Genomic DNA, 18,416 nt, shown 5'->3' on the forward strand with positions numbered 1-18,416 from the left:
CATGCCATGTTCAAGGACAGGCCTGAGGATGAAAGGGTGACTGGGTGGGGATGACCGCTAGCATCTGATGTTAATTCAAAGCACCACCCAGTCCTTAATTCAGTTAAACTGTGGTCATGCCAAATGTTTAGTTGAATTGAAGAAACAACTTACAAGACACTAAATTAATCCATTAATTAATTCATGCAAGGCATAATATGATTTTTAAAACAGGTATCTTTCTTGCATCAGCATATATTTGGATTCTTCTGAACTCATCTATATCTAAGTTTCATGACAGCAAAATAACCTCTTATTTTAAAATATATATATATATTTTATTGATTTTTTTACAGAGAGGAAAGGAGAGAGATAGTTAGAAACATCAATGAGAGAGAGATATCAATCAGCTGCCTCCTGCACACCTCCCATTGGGAATGTGCCCGCAACCAAGGTATATGCTCTTGACCGAAATCGAACCTGGGACCCTTGAGTCTGCAGGCCGACGCTCTATCCACTGAGCCAAACTTGTTATGGCCAAAAATAACCTCTTGAAAAAAGCTCAGTTTTTATTAGATTGTAATGTTCAGAGGCCAAAGTGGTTCATATGTTAAAGATTTTGCTTTAATATATATCTTAGTTCATTGGCTGGTGCTCTATTTATTTATTTTTTATTTTTTTAAGCAATCCATCTCCAGTAGTTTGAGAGTGGTCAACAGAGAATTTTCAGAATATTTTTGATAAGAAAAATGGATATAGATTTTTTTATCAAATATCTGAAATCTAGAAGGATTAAAATATCTCCTATTTGTAGAGATGGATGAGTATAATCACTTTAGTAGACAAAAATGGTTAGCTATTTCTATTTGTTTTCTATTTGTTCAGATATTGTTTAATGAATTCAAACTGTAAGTAATGGTTTAAACTTTTCTTTGCAACAGTTAATAGGAAAGCGATAAAGTGTAGCTTCAATATAAGCTAAAACCCATTTTTTTTGTTTTTGTTTCCCTTGGTACAGTGTGTATGTATGTATATAGAATTTACATTGCCTACTATATGAACAAAAACTGTTAGATTTTGAAGTATTAGAAAGGAGACTTGGATGGTTCTAGTTGCAGTGGACGGATTGTATTAAGGGCCAAAAAGACTAAGATTGGGATTAGCTAAAAAGTTTCTGATTGTGGTTCCCTTAAGCTATGGTCATTATCATTAACATGCAGGAGACTTTTTTAGTTGTTCTGACAATTTGGTATAACCTCATGGTAGATGATTGATTCTTGGTTTGTGATTGCCTGAGCCCATGAAGAATCAAGGAAGGTTCTATCTGTAATCTAGGTCATATAAAAAAATAAAAAACTCAGAAATTATAAGGATTGCCTAGTAGACCTAACTAACCATACACACACTTCCTTCCTTTTCTCTCTCCCTCCTTCTATCTCCCCACAAGAACTTTTTAATTACATTTATTGGGATGATATTGGCTAATAAAATTATATAGGTTTCAAGTGTACGATATGTATACCTTTCTGTATATTGCATTGTGTGCTTATCACCCAAGGTCAGTTCTCCTGCCCTCACCACATATTTGACCCCCTTGACCCTTTACTCTTTCTGGTGACCACCATACTGTCTGAGTTTTTATTTGTTTTCCTCATTTGTTCATTTGTTGCTTTCCTCGTATGAGTGAAATCATGTGGTTTTATATCCCACCTATCAATGAAATCATGTGGTTCTTGACATTTTTTTGTCTGACTTATATCACTTCATATGATATTCTCAAAATCTATCCATGCTGTCCCAAAAGGCAGTATTTCATCTTTTCTATGGAGAGTAGTATTCTATTGTGTATATGTACCGCATCTTCTTTACCCAGTCATCTCTCAGAGGACATGCCAGTTGTTTCCATGTCTTGGCCACTGTGAATAATGCTGCAATAAACATAGGGGTACATGTATCTTTATGAATAAATGTTTTCAAATTTTAATGTAGGTACCCAGAATATCCCCACAGAATTTTTAATGGTGGTTAGTAGTATCGGTGCTGTGGTTTCTCACATATCTGGGTTCAGACCTTAGGCATGCTTCTCAACCTTTTCTGAGCCTCGGTTTTCATATTAAGTAGGGATAATAATTCTCCTTGAATAATTAACAGAGATGAATGCAATAATGTTCATGAAGCATGCATAGTGCTTATTTTTATTTTTTTATGCATAGTGTTTATAAGTGGTAGTTATCATCGCCTTTATTAGAAAAAATAACTAACATTTGGTAAGGTCTTTATATCATTTTATATATTGAGTAGTGAAATCAAAATTCAAGTCTGACTCCAAAGCTCATGCTCTTATGAAAAATAATTATTAATAAAGACCATCAATATCAGTTGCGTATAAGTTTTTAGTCTTAAATCATATTTTCTCAATATTTATTATAAAATTAATGTTTCTGTGGAGGGGAAATGGCTAAGGTTCTTTTTAATAATTGTGTGAATGTGCTAATCACCAAATTGACACAAAATAAATACAAACTTTATTTACAAGTTATGCTAGGTGTGGTCAGTAAAGGGACAGTGGGGCCATGAGGCCAGTGTATCTATCATCTTGCACATTTATGATCTGTAACTAATGATAGCATGGAGTTCGCCCTGAATGGTGAGACAGTTTTTGCAGAAAATGAATTTCCCCCCAACCAGTATTATCCTGATGTTCCCTGGTAGTTTTGAGAAATAGTACGGAAGCATCTTAACTTGGTGAAGCATATTTGAAAAACTTGCTATAACAATTCTTTAAAATAAATTTTAGTAAGTCTTCTATCTTTTCCTAGTTTTCTAAATAAATTATAGAGTTCTGAAAAATGAACAAACATACATGCGGGCTTGGTTTATTATTATTATTATTATTATTATTATTATTATTATTTTGCTGTTTTCTCTCATTGGGTGATGGGAGAAATAAGTAGGCATGCAGCTGCAAAGCCATGCATTAGAACTGGGGGTGGGGAGTGGGAAGACGAGAAGGCAGGAAAATCAATGCCTTGCCCTAAGTCTCTAAATGACTTTTGGTGTTAAGAGAGATATTGATATAAAAATATAAAGGATGAATATATCTATTTTTTTTTATCAAAAATGCATTTTTTGGCAAGTGAGGGAGAGCCTGGCCTGGTTTAGAAAGAAAGGCTTAGCAGTGCACTGTGTGTTAAGGATTAAAGATTCTTTTTATTTTTCTTGTCTTTGTCGAAAGCACATAACTTGGTAGAGTTACTGAAAGAACACAAGCTCTCCAGTTAGAAGACGTGGGTTTGAGCCCCAGCTTCTCGGTTTCCTATCTGGCCTTTGTCTCTAGGCTTCACTCTCTTCTTATAATTATACTTTATTAGCTCACCATGCAGCTGAGGGTGAATTGTAAACCACAACGCACCATATCCAATTCATCAAGTATCATCATCATCCTGTCCTTTATAAATCAAGATGGCCAACCCCCGGACGGCAGCTATTGTCAGGATTTACCAGAATTACATCTTTTAAGATTGGCCTCTGCAGCTCACATCTAACATCATAATTGCAAGGGCTTAGCCAAGACAAATTCCTGAAGAGGACACAATGCAACAGAAGCGGTTCATGAAGTCCTGTGAGTTTTGCTCGGGGATTGCATCCTGTTGCATTGTTAGCAACAGTTGGCAACCAATCTGAAGACAGAAAAAAAGAAGCGATGAAAATGTCAAGCTTCCTCCAACAGATATGTCATTGAATGAGTTGGAGTAGACCAGGACATCGTGTTCAGCAATGAAGGCCAGAAGATTTGGCCACCTCTTGAACCAAATTATTATTTCACTTGAAGGATCTCAATTTGCTGTGAAGTATTAAAAACAAACACATTCCAGCAGAGAATTCTTAGTCCTGACCTTTCTACTAGGTGACCTACAGACAGCAATACTGTACTTTCTTGTCTTAAAACTTTAACACTTCCTTCCCTCCCAGATCATCACGTGGGACTGGTCCTGTGACAGTTGCAGTTGAGCCTTTAAGAGACTAAAGCTTTCATTGAATTGGAGGCTCTTCCAAGGAGACTACTCGGCCATCCTTCTACACAGGAAGTCCTTATTTGGTCATGGTTCTAGTGAGGTGTGAACAAACCAGAACTGCAACGAAGTTATAGATCATCCTGAATAGCCAATGGAAGGCTAGCTGATGTCACGCATATGTAGAATCTAATGAACAAAATAGATTACCAAACAAAATAGAAATAGACTCATAGATGAGAAGAGACTGGCAGCTGTCAGAGGGGAGAAGGGTAGTGGGGTTTGGTGAAAAAGGTGAAAGAAGGGGGGGGGGGGGGAAACTACCCCAAAACTCAGTAGACACAGATAATAGCATGGTGATTGCCAGCGGGAAGGAGGGGTGGGGGGAAGTAGGAGAGCAAATGGTAGGGGTGATACATAGTGATGGAAGGAGACTTGACTTGGGTTGTGGAACACACAATACAATATACAGATGATGTGTTATAGAAATGTACCCTGGAAACTATGTAATTTTAAATTATATATATATATATATATTTTTTTTTTAATAATATATTATTATTATTTTTTTTTATATTGATGTCAGGAGAGAGAGGGAGAGGGAGAAAGAGAGAGAAACATCAATGATGAGAGAATCCTTGATTGGCTGCCTCCTGCATGCCCCACACTGGGGATGAGCCTGCAACTTGGGCATGTGCCCTGACCGGGAAATGAACTGTAACCACCTGGTTCATAGGTCGATGCTCAACCACTGAGCCAAACTGGCTGAAAACTATATAATTTTGTTAGCCAATGTCACCCCAATAAATTCAATAAAGAGAAAGAAAGGGAAAGAATCAGTAGGCAGTGATAAGCCCATGGGAGGCTGAGTGAGCTGGTGAGGTAAAGAGCCACAGCCAGTATTTACAATCCCTGACTACATGTCAGGAATTCTTATAAACACAAACACTTGATTCTCCCAACTACATGTCAGGAATTCTTATAAACACAAACACTTGACCTTTTATTCTCTCCACTCTACAGACAGGAAATTGAGGCACAAAGCGATAAGGCCCAGCGTCTCAGTGACAGGGCCAGCATTTGAACATGCCATTGAAATCTGCAGGCCTCCAATATCCGGATTAATCGTGAGAGGCAGTTGTTCCCTAAGGATACCCCATGAGTCCATGGTGGGGGTGTGCAGGAGGCAGCTGATTGATGTTTCAGTCATCAATGTTTCTGACTCTCCTCCCTTCCTCTCTGTAAAAAAATCAATTTTATATATATATATATATATATATATATATATATATATATATATATATATACACACACACACACACACACACACATATATATATATTTAAAAATAAAAGATGCTACTGTTGCTTTGTATGGCAATTCAGTATACCATAGCTTAGTTAAATAACAACTTACAGATGGACAGTGAGGTTGTGTTAAAGCCATGGACCTTACAGAAATGCTGCATGGATGCTTTTACACAGGTGATTTCTCATGAATGAGTTTCTGTAGGGTAGGGTATGTGGGGTTTTCATTTTAATAGACATCCCCAGATTGTCCTCCCGAGAGGATCCCCTCCATGTGAGAGTGCTGGCTTCCTCCTGCTCCTAGCTACACCGCGAGTTAGGCAACGCTGATTATTTTCGATCTGCCTGTGAGAAACATGACATGTGGTTTCACCTCGCATTGCCCTTTCTCTTTACAAGTTTCTCATTATTTTTCTTTTCGGTGAATTGTCTGATTGTACCCTTCACCCTCTCTGTTGGGTTATGGGCTTTTTTTTTTTTTTTTTAGTTGATGTGTAGGAGGTGGTTTGTATGTTAAAATTAGCCTCTTGTCTGTGATACGACACGTATGAGCTGGAAATCATCATCTCACAACAACCTAGCTGAGCACCATCACGTGTAAAAGCTGATTTAAGGAAGTGAAATGCCTTGCAGAGCTGCAGCCCAGAAATGTTGACGACTGGGTACACCGCACCCTGCCACCCCTAACACAGAGAGCAAACCTACTCCCGCCCTCTCAGAATGGCTAAGCATTGGGGTTTCAGGCTCCGGCCAGTCCCTGCAGCCCCAGTATTCCTCACTAATCCACTGAGGGACATGGCTCCTTCCGGACCTAATTTGCACTTTTTGGACTTACGAGACTTTCCCAGCAAATTTTGAGTCAGTCCCCCGCCCTGGACTTGCTGAGCTCTTATTCAATGAAGCTCTTCATTGGGATAGAAGGAATAGGGAAGGCAGCCCCTGCCTCGTGCACAATCCACCTGAGGACACGAAGCCAATGCCCAGTTTCTCTGAAAAGCCATTGCTCATGCTCAAGGCATTCACAGGAAGCAGGTGATTCAGTGGGGTCGTGTCCATCAGAAAAGGATTCCCACCCGTTTTAAGCTTCTACTTCCGATCTAGGGAGAAGGGCTCTTTCTAGCTCTCGGGGCATTACAGATGTCATCTCTCCTCATCTGAATGGCGATCCTTCATCTTCATGTTATACACGAGACAACCGCAGAATGACTTGGGAAGGGACCAGGGTCCTCTCTCGGGACCTGTGGCCTCCGCACTGCTTCGTTCTGGCAGAGGACGGGAAAGGAGCAGGAAGTGCGTCCCGGCGAAGTGAGTCACCGATTTGACCTCTTTTAAGAGGCACTGTGGTCTAGCGAGAAGAGGAGTGTGGTTTGCAGTCAGACTGGAGTTGAGTCTGTCTTGCTATTTACAAGTTGTGACCTTGGCAAGTGGTTTAGCCTCCCAAGTCTCCACTTTCTCAAGTGCAAAATGGGATGAAGCGTATCTCCTCTTTAAGACTGCCGGGCACACAGTAGGCATCTTGTGATGACAGCTCCTTTAGCCGGGAGTGGGCTTGAGTGAGGATGGGGCTTGGTTTTCCTCTTGCATGTGCTGCTCATGGACTTGAGTGGGACAGAAGACACAGAGAGCAAAAGGGCGTTGGGTCCCAGGGAAGGCACTCCACTTGCTCGCAGACTCCTCTCCTTGCCCGCCGCCCTACAGCAGGCTCTGCCAACGGAGGGCAGACCTTCCAGGGAGAAGGGCTGCGAGATTCCTGATTCTCTGGACGCAATCCTCCTCAGAGGAGCCCGTGAACCATGTGTCTGCAGAGCAAGTTCTAGACTCAGCGGAAGTGCTGAAGAGAGAGGGTGGCGGGAAGGGTGGCCTGCAGGTCGGGGGGCCAGGCCTGTGAGGAGGGGTCCCCAGGGCTTCCCCACAGACACAGCTGCACGTGCGGGAAAATGGAATGGACTCGGCAGCACTTTGCCGACTGTGAAATGCCATCCTCACTCCTGGGGGGAGGCGCCGGAGAGGGGGAAGAGAAGGAGCTGAACTGCATGGCCCCGGAAGGCCCCTCGGGGTCCTGAGCTGCTCTGCTGCTCTAAGGATGGGTCCAGCTGCCCTGAGGGATAGGGAAGGTTTCTTTGCAGATTTTCCCGGTCCCACACAGCGCCCGAGTGCTTCCAGAGGACAGATAGTCCCGGGCATGGTCCAGCCCAGCACAGGGAGAGCGGCCGGGCCAGCAGGCAGCGTCACAGCCCGGAGGCGTGCGTGGGAACTGGCAGGCCGCTCAGCATCCCAGACACTCGGCTCTGGGGAAGGGAGCGCCCTGACGCCGGGCCCGCAGACCTCCACGATGGCCAGTCAGACGGCCAGTCGAAACAGCCTGGGTGGCGAGGCCCGGGGCCAGAGCGGGCCGGTGCTGCCAGCGGGGCAGCCCCCAGTGCGGTGACCTGGTGGCGCCTCACAAGGTTGCAGCACTTTCCCCACACCCCCAGGGGGCTGAGGCTCAGCGCCTGGCCCTGTCACAGCATCCCAGACCCTCTTCAGGTAGCCGAGTCTTCGAGAAAGACCCTCTCCAAAGGCTTCTTCCCTCCCCCTCCTGCCTGGAAGAGCTTGCTGTAAACCCAACCTGTTTGGTTTCTGATCTTTGCAGTCGCCTCTGGGTAAAAGTGAGCTCTTTTCTTTCTTTAAAAAAAAAAAAATTTATATATATATATATATATATATATATATATATATATATATATATATATATATATGTATATATTTTATTGATTTTTACAGAGAGGAAGGGAGAGGAATAGAGAGCAAGAAACATAGATGAGAGAGAAACATCCATCAGCTGCCTCCTGAACACTCCTACTGGGATGTGCCCGCAACCAAGGTACATGCTCTTGACAGGAATCGAACCTGGGACCCTTGAGTCCGCACGCCGATGCTCTATCCAGTGAGCCAAGCAGGCCAGGGCAAAAGTGAGCTCTTTTCACATAAAATTTAGCTTTGGATAGTTCGACCTCAGCTGGGAATGCTCTTCCCTCTCAGGGAGCTTCTCATTAAGCAAGTAAAGAGGAGGAATTAGCCCGGCTGGTGTGGCTCAGTGGTTGAGCATCGATCTATGAACCAGGAGGTCATGGTTTGATTCCTGGTCAGGGAACATGCCCGAGTTGCAGGCTCCATCCCCAGTAGGGGGCGTGCAGGAGGCAGCTGATCAATGATTCTCATCATTGATGTTTCTCTCCCTTCCTCTCTGAAATAAAATATATATATTTTTATGTGTGTGTGTTTTAAAAGGAAGCTGAATTAATTCTTTAAAGTGACCCGAGTGACAATACCACAGTGTGGTGAGCTGTGAACTGGTACTGCTTCCATCTGAGGGGCAAACAGCCTCTCCAGGCCCCCAGCCTTGGTGCTCACATCACCAGGCGAGGGAGGACCCGTTAGAAATGCACTCAGCCCCAGCCTGCCCTACCGAGTGAGAAACAGGGGTGGGGCCCCGCATCTGGGCTTCCGCCATCTTTCCAGAGAGGTTCGGCTGCACGCTCAGCTTGGAGAACCACTCACTGCCTTGGAGAACAATCTAGAAGGTGGAAACTCTGTCCTATGAAGGAAGGGAGGCTCAGAAAGAGAGGGGACTTTTTGTCCTGGAAGAGGTAGATAACCTTGTGGTCTCTCTGGGTTCCCCCTCCTTTCTCACAGTGAAGCTCCGAGTTTTTTCCTTTTGAATTATTACCCTTCCCCAGAAGTTCTAGCTGCTCACCAGTCCTCGCACTATCAGGTGAACTGTGACAATGTGCTCTGTGCTTATGTAAATCTGGTCCTTATATGCGGGGACAGGTATATGGTACTAAGTGCTAAAGAGACCCCAGAGAGAGAGAGAGTGCGGCTTAGATTGGGCTCCCTGGAAGCAGAGCATTGCATGTTTCCGTGGGTTGCTTCTGAGACCCCTATAGGACTGGTCAGAGGGAGAAGCTGACCCCAGTATGGCTGTAACGGAGGCCTTAGACGGCCCTACAGGGAGCTCTGGAGCTGGGACGAGCTTTCAGTTATTTGCAACTGAAGCAAGGGAACCTGACCTTTACGTCCTGGGTTAGTCAGCCACTGGCCGTGAGCCACCCCCTGGAGGGGCCTTATTCTTGGGCCAGGCAGTTCTCTGCCAAGGGCATTGCCTAGTCAAGGACACAGCTGCGAGCCATTGGGAGCTGGGGGCCTCAGCTTGAAGATGGGATTTGGAGAGGATAGAAAAGTATTCTCTAGAGAAGGCATTCCAGATTAGGGGTGGGGGGAGGGGTGGCAGAGTCAGGAAAATAAAACAAACCCCCCAAGACTCAGCATTGCAAGAGTCAGATCCTAACATGGATGTTGCTGATGAGACTGGAGTACGTACCGTTTCCACGAAATACTCCCCAATCTTGAGGCGAAGATTGTGGCAGGTGCCAGAGCTTTCCCACGGCCATGCCAAAGCCCCCTGAGGGGCAGCAATGAGCCACGGGTGGGGGGTGGAAAGGGGACTTTTACTCCCTTGAAAACTTAGGGTGGCAGGGCAGGACTTGGGGTGCTGGAGGAGTCCTTCTGTCAGGCCACCCCAGGATGCCCTGCAGACATTGCTGCTGTGATCGGGTACCCCATGCAGAAAATGCTGGGAAGCACCAGCTTGTAAAGAACATTGCTGTCAACTCCATGGTGCCCTGTGAAGTCCGAGGCAAAGCTGGTAGCACAGGTGGAGGAGGACCATGGGAGTCGGAGAAGGAGCCCCTGGGTTCGAGAACAGCGCTTGTGTATGCAGAAGCTACTCCCCGAGAACACGAACACACCCGGAACTTTGCTCAGCTCCTGTCCACATGGAGAATAGCTACCTTAGGTGCTAGCATCCTCCTCACGGACACCCGAGAACAGGCTGGGCGGCAGTGGTCCTCCCTGATAAGACGCCCCTCATTGCCACTCAGGATCTCTCTGAGAGACTCTGTTCTCCACGGCCTGCTCCTCTATGAGGAACTTAGGGAATGAAGTTCCCACCCCAGCAAAGCTGAGGGCCGGCCTCTGGACTACGGCGACCCTGTGAGGAGACAATGGGTGATCCTCTCTCCCAGCCCCATCGGTGAAGGAGCACGCCAGGAAAGCATCTCACACAGAAGGGACTGGCCATCGGAGAAGCAATGTTTTGTCACAGGACACACAGGATTCTAGGGCCATGCTCTCTGTCCAGGACTAAGAAGGGGGACGAAGAGTTTGAGAAGCCTTGTTCACAGACATCTGACCTCTGACCTTAGGCTGACTCCCCCTGGGGTATCAGCAACACTCAGCTGCACGCTCTGTGACCTTTGGTCATAGGGTAAGGTTAAGGGAGACACTAGAACCTACTCATCTTCCCATTCCATCTCTCACCTTTTTGTAGGAAAACGTTAGGTGTTTTCCTTGTGTGGCTGTGAGCTTTTGTTGTTGTTACTCCTCTCCCAAGGATTTTCCCCCCATTGATTTTTAGAGAAGAGAAGAAAGGGAGAGAGAAAGAGAGACATTGATGTTACAGCTGGTTGCCTCCTGCATGAGGGATGGAACCTGCAATCCAGGTATGTGCCCTTGCCCTGGAATCCAACCCATGATGCTTTGGTGAATAGGCCACACTGGCCAGGGCTGGTTGTGTGAGCTTTGATCCAGAATCTTGGGTAATCTGGTCCCACAGCTTCCCAGAGACAGATCACAGGTGGATCTCAAACTGGATCTGCCTGCCCACAGGGCTGTGGGAAACACAGTCCACTGGGTTTTCTTTCCCAGGAGAGAGGGGAGAAGTAGTGTGGCCCAGAAACCTGTGCCCCGGGGTTCCTGTCATCGGCAGGGGGCTCCCCAGGCCCGGCATACACAGCAGCCTATCCTCTAGCACCAGGGAAAGGTGCACCAGCTTCCTGTTGGGTGACACCATGGAGGTTGTTCAGACAGAGCAGTTCTGGGCAGGTCTGAGCCATGTTCACCTCCCCTGTTAATTTAGGGTGAGGGAAGCAGAAAGGGGAGAGAGTCAGGCCTGACCATGAAATTCAGCCTGAACCCGTCTCCCAGGAGGCTTTTCTGCTGTTCCCTGGGACCGTGCCAGCCGACTTTGGGAGAGGTGTCATCAGCTTCTCCAAGGCCCAGTCCCTGGAGCCTCGGAGCAGCCAACTGACTCTGGCGTCTCCTTCTCATCATGCTTTAAGGCGATGCCAGGGGGCTCCACCCTCATCCTGCTGGGAGATGGAGCAGCCACTGTCACAGGCTTCCTCCTTCTCAACACAGGTCCAGAGCATGGGGCCTCTGACACACCGCCAGAGGGTTGCTGCATCACAACCCTCTGGGGGTCGTGTGTGGATTCACACCACACTGCTTGGGCGTCTCAAGCCCGGGGCGAGACTCCAGACTGCGATACTGACGCGTCACAAGCTGTTGCCATCATCTTTCAGCCTCCATGTTCACCTTTGTAAGGACAGGAGTGGCCCAGGGCACCTCACACAGGACTGCCTCCCCCCACCACCCCCCCAGGACCACTTGGCCATCCCGGGGACCCAGTGCCTGTAAAGATTAGCTCTACAACCGTGGAGAGCGGGAGCAGAGCTAGGAAAGCGGCCCTGCCCTCTGGCACCTCTGATACTCCTTCTGTTTGATTGACTTCAGATGAGAGTAAATCTGTGTGCGTGTGAGTCTGCAGGGTCCAGGAGGGAGTGCAGGAATGGACATGGCAGGAGGAATGGACCAGGTCTTTACCCCCCAAGACCATTGACCAGCTGAGGGTTGGTCCTGCTTTGTGGAGGCTTTGGTCAGGAGAAGCTGGGAGAAGTCATCTGGGAGAAGTCCCAGAAAAATGTTCACTTCACCCCACTACCCTCAGCCCAGGCCCAGGCAAATGCCCTCCATGGTTGCAGAGCTAAGCTTGGCTAGAGCAGAAGTCCCAGCCACCAACCTGTCTTATCCCACACGCCCACGAACTTCTTCCCAATCTCTGTAGTGTCCCATCTCAGATCTCGGGTAGCAGGGTCCCTTTATCATCATGCATTTTGATTTTTCCTCTCCCTCTCCCTCATGCCCTTGACCAGTCCCTCTTCCTTTTGCTCCCTTCAGCAAGATGGCCTTGGGAGCTGTTGACCTGCCTTTGACCTACAGCCCTCTGGGTCAACCATCCTCAGCCTCACTCCCCAGAGGAAGCCAGAACACTCCAGTAACCTGCCCCAAGGCGGAAGTACAGTTACAGTAATGACAGCCTTTTGTGGTTCTAACTCAGGGGTCAGCAGCCGGAATGGCCCACGGGTCAAATCCAGCCCGCCCTTCTCTAAGTGAAATTTTGTTGAAACACAGTCACACCCATTCATTTGCACGGTGCCTGGGCTACTGTGTGCTTCAATGGCAGAGTTGAGTAGTGGTGACAGAGCCTACGAGGTCGGCAAAAAGCCTACGATGTTCACTCTCCAGCTATTTACAGAAAACAATTTCAGCTTCTGACCTAGACTATCCCGGCCTGGTCTGAAGTCTTGTTGGAATGAGGTCCTGTGATTGTGTCCGAGGAAGTGGCTTTCTTTCTTCCTTCCTTCCTTCCTTCCTTCCTTCCTTCCTTCCTTCCTTCCTTCCTTCCTTTCTTTTTCTTTCTCTCTCTCTCTCTCTCTCTCTCTCTCTCTCTCTCTCTCTCTCTCTTTAATATATTTTATTGATTTTTTTTACAGAGAGGAAGAGAGAGGGATAGAGAGTTAGAAACATTGATCAGCTGCCTCTTGCACACCCCCCACTGGGGATGTGCCCGCAACAAAGGTACATGCCCCTGACCGGAATGGAACCTGGGATCCTTCTGTCCACTGAGCCACTGCGTGTTTTCTTGAGCCTTTGGAAGACATCAGTGAGTGCCTTACCACACAGTTAGTAGTAAAAGAAGACACAATTGCCATCTTGCACCCACAAAACAGCACAGTCACCCCAATAGTGAAGAGGATATTCTTGCTCCAGGAGAGTGAGCTGGGGGTGGGATGGGGCAACAATTCCCCAATTTTCTCACCACTACTCTCAGTGAGAGCCTCTTGGTGCCACTGGGACAGAAACAAAAGTGTCCTCAGTAGCACAAATCTGTGACTTTTGTCTAAAGTAAGGCACCTTGACTGGTGTAATACTAGATCTCTCTACCCTTTGGCGACCAGGTCTCATCAAGGATTCAGGACTTCTACTTGCTCCCTGTTCCTCTCATCTCACAATGCAACTATGAGAGTCCTGAATGGTCAACCCTTCCACACACACAGGACTGGCCATTTAGTGGTAGGGCCGTTTTCATTGCAGGCTTGATGATAATATTGTTGACGAATAAAAAATAAAAAATAAAAAGCTGCAGAGAAGTTTTATAAGTTTACTTGAGCCAAACTGACAATTGCTGGGAAGCAAAATCTCAACAGACTGAGAAAATGCTCTGGAGAACGGCAGTTTTATAGCTTATTTTGATCCAGTAGAATCCAAGGGGGAAATGTAAGGGGAAGTTACAGGAAATCCACTGGTGGTAGATTAGGGAGGTGGGAGGAAGCAAAACAGGGAAATCTCTGAGACTGGACAGAGAGAAAAGCAGAGAGACGCATATGTCTTTCACATTGGTGGGTACAGGATAGCTAACAACCAAGATTTACAGCACATGGGAATCATATTTGGGGAACAAGGTAACAATGAGAGGTTCTGATGCGGTGAGTCCAGAAAGAAGGGATTTCTCTGACATTCAAGGGTATATTATCTTAAATGCAAAAAGCTCCGTTAGGATTGACCTTTGTCAAAGAAGTTGCAGGCCGAGGGCCTGACAACCTGCCATGACCCACTCTTAGTTGGGGATTTTTATGTTCAGATCATTATCCTCTGTGGTTACTTTTGGTCTTTGAGTTTGTAGGACCTGCCATGCTGGCCTCCCTTGAACTTGTCAGGGTTAGTATGTGGCTCCTTTTTCATCCACAATATTAATAACTAGAGGCCCAATGCATGAAATTCGTGCAAGGGGCTCGGCCCTCGCAGCCACAGCAGCTGCCTTGGCTTCAGCCCCTGCAGCCGTGGCTTTATCCGGAAAGTTTCCCTGTCTAATTAGAAGACACAATTGCTTTTATTATTATTATAGATGATATAATTACTACTACTACTATTCTCTCACACATGGAACTTACTGTGCCAGAAATCACGTACTTTACCTCATGACTCGAGCACTGCCAGATTCCGCCCATCACTCTGTCACATCAAGCCACGCCCCCTCCTCAGTGACTACCCCCATGGTTGCTCCCACTCTGCCCTGTATCTGACAACAGAATCCCGATCAACTGGGCCTCCTACTAGTCCTGCTCGGGAAGCATCTCTGAGGCACTGCCATATTTAGATGTCTTGGGGGCCTCACCCATACTATTTTGAAACCACACCATAACTTACCATGGACCCTCATTATCACTGCTCTGGAATTTGCTTCTGAGCTGCTACACCCCCTGCACATTCAGTGCTAAGAGCATTATGGTCGACGAGCCTTCCCTGGGGCTGCACTCTCTTTAGCATCCTTGACCTTGATGGGAACTGTTAGTCTCTGGGTCCTTGGGAGAAGCCTCGCTGCTCCTTTCTGATAAGTAGTGTCTTTAGGATGACGACTCTGCTGCTGTGGCTGCTGCTCCGCAGACTCCTGGGAGGCATTGCTTTATTTGTTTATTCAAAGAACAGTGCCCAGCACCTTCTGTGTGGACAGAGTGGACAGGACAAAGTCCAGACCTCAGAGAGGCTGTGGGCTAGGTAAGGGAGAGACCTAAACACACGGGAGGCATGGAGCACTGGGTGCAGTGGGAACTTGGACTTGGGAAATGATGGCTCAGGAGGACTTCCCACCGGGCTAACATTGAGAGGCATTTTAAAGGATGAGCAGGAACCAGGCAAAGAGATGGAGGCTAGGGGTAGAGTTACAGGCAGGAGGAGCAGCAATTTATACATTGACTGAAGGCATAGGAGACAGCAGGAAAAAAAAAGTTTCTCTCTGTTTTCCTTGACTTATGGCACCCACAGATGCACCCACAGTGCCCAAGACTCTGAAGCTGAGCATTACAGGTGACAGTGTCCCCCAGGGGAACACAGACCCCTGGGTTGTACCGTGTGGAGCTGTTCCTTCCTCCTCCTACTGCCCCTGACACAGACTGTGGGTCCACCTGATCCTAGCACGGGTTGGCCCTTCCGTTAACCAAGGGGCATTTCCCTAAACCACTCTGATGAGTTTCACTAGCTTAACGTAAGGAAACGAGTCTTAAAATGCCCCTTGTCACGTCTTCCGAGGCTCCATAGCATCCAAACCCCCCTTCCCCCAACTGTATTGAACTAGAATAATCCCAATTCCCCGTCACCCCACCACCAGCACCAACTATGGCACCCTCGGTCATGTTCACTAGACTCTGCTGGTCTTTCAGTATTCTAGCACATCATTGGAACACAACTAACGCAACTGGTTGAAAATGATAACTTGTCCTGTCATCGCATAGTTTTCACTTGAGAAAGCTTTAAAGAAGACCGAGACCCCTGTCCCAGTTCTCAGAGAGAAAGAGAGAAACATCGAAAACATTAATCTGGAGTATGCTGCTTGGCTTTATGGTTTCGTGAATTTTTTTTTTTTTTTCAATGGATGCCAGCAACATCTGGAACTGGGAGTGTGTCTTGTCACATTGCAATAAAAGGAGGTTCCCTTGGCTGGGTTTCCCTGCAGGAGGTGGAGCAACAGAGGGTGCAAGGGTGTCCGAGGGCAGGGCCTGTGGTTTTGTCTAAGGACGGAGCAGCCATTCCTTCGGCTTAGCACAGGACCCAGCAAGTAGAGAATTGCCACCAAGAGCAGGTCCTTTGCTCTGTTCTGTCCTTTCACCAGCCAGTTCCCTTCTTCCTTCACCTCCCACTCCTTTACTGCTAGGCTCTTAGAGCTCTTCTGCTCTGAGCCAGGATGTTAACTCTTAACTCTAAATCTATGCCCCAACCTTCTCCCATAAAAAGATTTCTTGACTACCACTATTTACAAAACACACACACACACACACACACACACACACACACACAAAAAAAAAATCTTCACGAAAACACGCACCAGACAACCCTAATGTGCCGAGGGACAAATGCAGGAAATGTCGGAGTGAAATCAGTTTTAAGACAATAGGGCAAGGGTGACTTCTTTTCCTGCCATAAAAATTCCTTTACAGTGATTATGATCATATTTTGTTAATAAAACTGATATATTTTTATTTCTTTCTCTTTCCCTCCAGATTGTTGAGTCGACTATATTGCCAATCTTTGATACATTAGGTTAGGGTTACATGCTCTTTGCTTAAAGCTTACTACTCCCAAAGCAACTATTCTCGGAAGATGGAATCCTGGAGTTGACTGATCACCAAATGCTGTTTCTCCGCTGTCATCGCAGTAGCACAGCTGAGAGTGTAGGGCAGGGGTAGGTGTAGATTCCCGGAACCTTAACAGTGGGAAAGATCTTACTTCTTCCAAATGGTGGAATTCTCCCCCAAAACACCCACAGCTGCTTGATTGCTTCCAGGGATGGGAACTCACTCCTGTGAGAAGGCAGGTCAGCCTTCTGATGGTATTGTTAGCAAGGTCTCTTTGGTTTTGCGGAAAGAAAATCTGCCTTCCTGAAAATTCCTTTTACCAAAGCAGGTTAGATTCTCTGTAGCTGAAATAAGTGTAATCCCTTTCCATGTGATCGTAGGTTAAATATTTAAGAGTAGTCACCACTACTCCAAGGTTTTTCCTCTCTAAGCAAAATAAAATCCTAAAATCCCTTCATCTCTTTCTGGTCTGACTCATACTCAGTCGATCTGCCTCTAGGAGTTTTCTCTAGTTGGTCAACATCCTCTTCAAATCTGGTGTCCAAATTTAGGCTTGAACTCCAGGTACATTCTAGACATGCGCAAAATAGAGTGTGAGTCTTACAGCTCTTTTAGCTGCCCTAGGAGGCCATTTCCTCATGTTGAACTTGGAGTAAATATTCATTTCTTCCTCCTGTCTCTGCCTCTCCCCAGCCCTTATCCCAAAGGTCCCATTTCCTAATACCATCACATTGGGCGTTAGGGTTCCAACATGGGAATTTTGGAGGGACACAAACATTCAGTTCATAACACTGCATTTCCCTCTCCCCCAACCCCTGGCAACCCCCATTCATTCTACTTTGTGTTTGTGACTCTGACTGGAGACCTCAGGCTTGTGCACTCATCCAGTGCTTGTCTCCTTGTGACTGGCTGGCTTCACTTAGCATAATGTGCCATGGGTTCATCTGTGTTGTCTCATGCATCAGGATTTCCTTCCCTTTGAAAGCTGAATAACATTCCATTCGATGTATATACCACTTCTGCTTATCTAATCATCTGTCGATGAACACTTGTGTTGTTTCCACCTTCTGGAGAAGTTTTGAATTAGCATATATTCGCCCTAGTCCTTAGTCTACTTGACCTTTGTTAACAACACATAGCACATATCCAACAGACCCTTGGTAAGAATTCACTAAAATCCCATGGTAATCTTTCACTTACTGTGCTCATTTGCTGAATCTGGGTGTGTCAATCTTCAGTATTGAAGATTGAATTCTCTTGTCCAGATGAGTCTCTCTTTCATCAGCATGCCAGTGCTGACGTGAGGAAACCTCTGGGAGTGTTCTCACCTTAACCCTTGCTCTTCCACACCAATTTCTTTGAAGAACTGGTAGACACTTTTCTGATTAGGTCTTTCTGGATCAAATTATTCCCCCTTTCCACTGAGAGTTGGCAGGCTCTGTTATAGTTCAGAGTTGAAATGCGAGGATTTCTTCCTCGCCAACGTGAAATATGTCTTAGTATATTTCCTTTTAATTAACTGACTTGGGGTATTTTTATTTCTCTGGATGAGTCCTTCTCATCAAGAGGCGTTGATGATTCACTTGGGAGAGCAAACTGAAAATTTATGTTGCTCACAAATGTTTGACAAGAAGCCATTTCATACTCCGGGATAGGAAGTCATAGGCTTGCCATATGGATGGTCTATTTGAGGCCTTTGGTTCTGAAATAAAGATGCATCCAGTTGGGTGTTGGTGTGAGCAGCATTTATCTCCATGCCACAAGGTGAGACCATGGGCGAGCTTATCCCTGTAGACCCCTGCAAGCCACTCCTGGCTGGATTGGTG

General features: G+C 46.3%; 1 long non-coding RNA gene across 1 annotated transcript; it reads right to left on the reverse strand.

Annotated features, from left to right (window-relative positions):
- Window positions 1–1,264: 1,264 nt before the first annotated feature.
- On the reverse strand, window positions 1,265–16,313 carry LOC123652989. The gene is made up of 2 exons (XR_006742592.1): window positions 16,278–16,313; window positions 1,265–1,369 (listed from the first exon to the last, which is right to left on the reverse strand). It is a non-coding gene; the product is annotated as an uncharacterized LOC123652989 (long non-coding RNA).
- Between the last annotated feature and the right edge of the window lie 2,103 nt (window positions 16,314–18,416).

Source organism: Pipistrellus kuhlii, unplaced genomic scaffold (assembly GCF_014108245.1).
Source record: "Pipistrellus kuhlii isolate mPipKuh1 unplaced genomic scaffold, mPipKuh1.p scaffold_m20_p_24, whole genome shotgun sequence".
Taxonomy (NCBI): Eukaryota; Metazoa; Chordata; class Mammalia; order Chiroptera; family Vespertilionidae; genus Pipistrellus; species Pipistrellus kuhlii.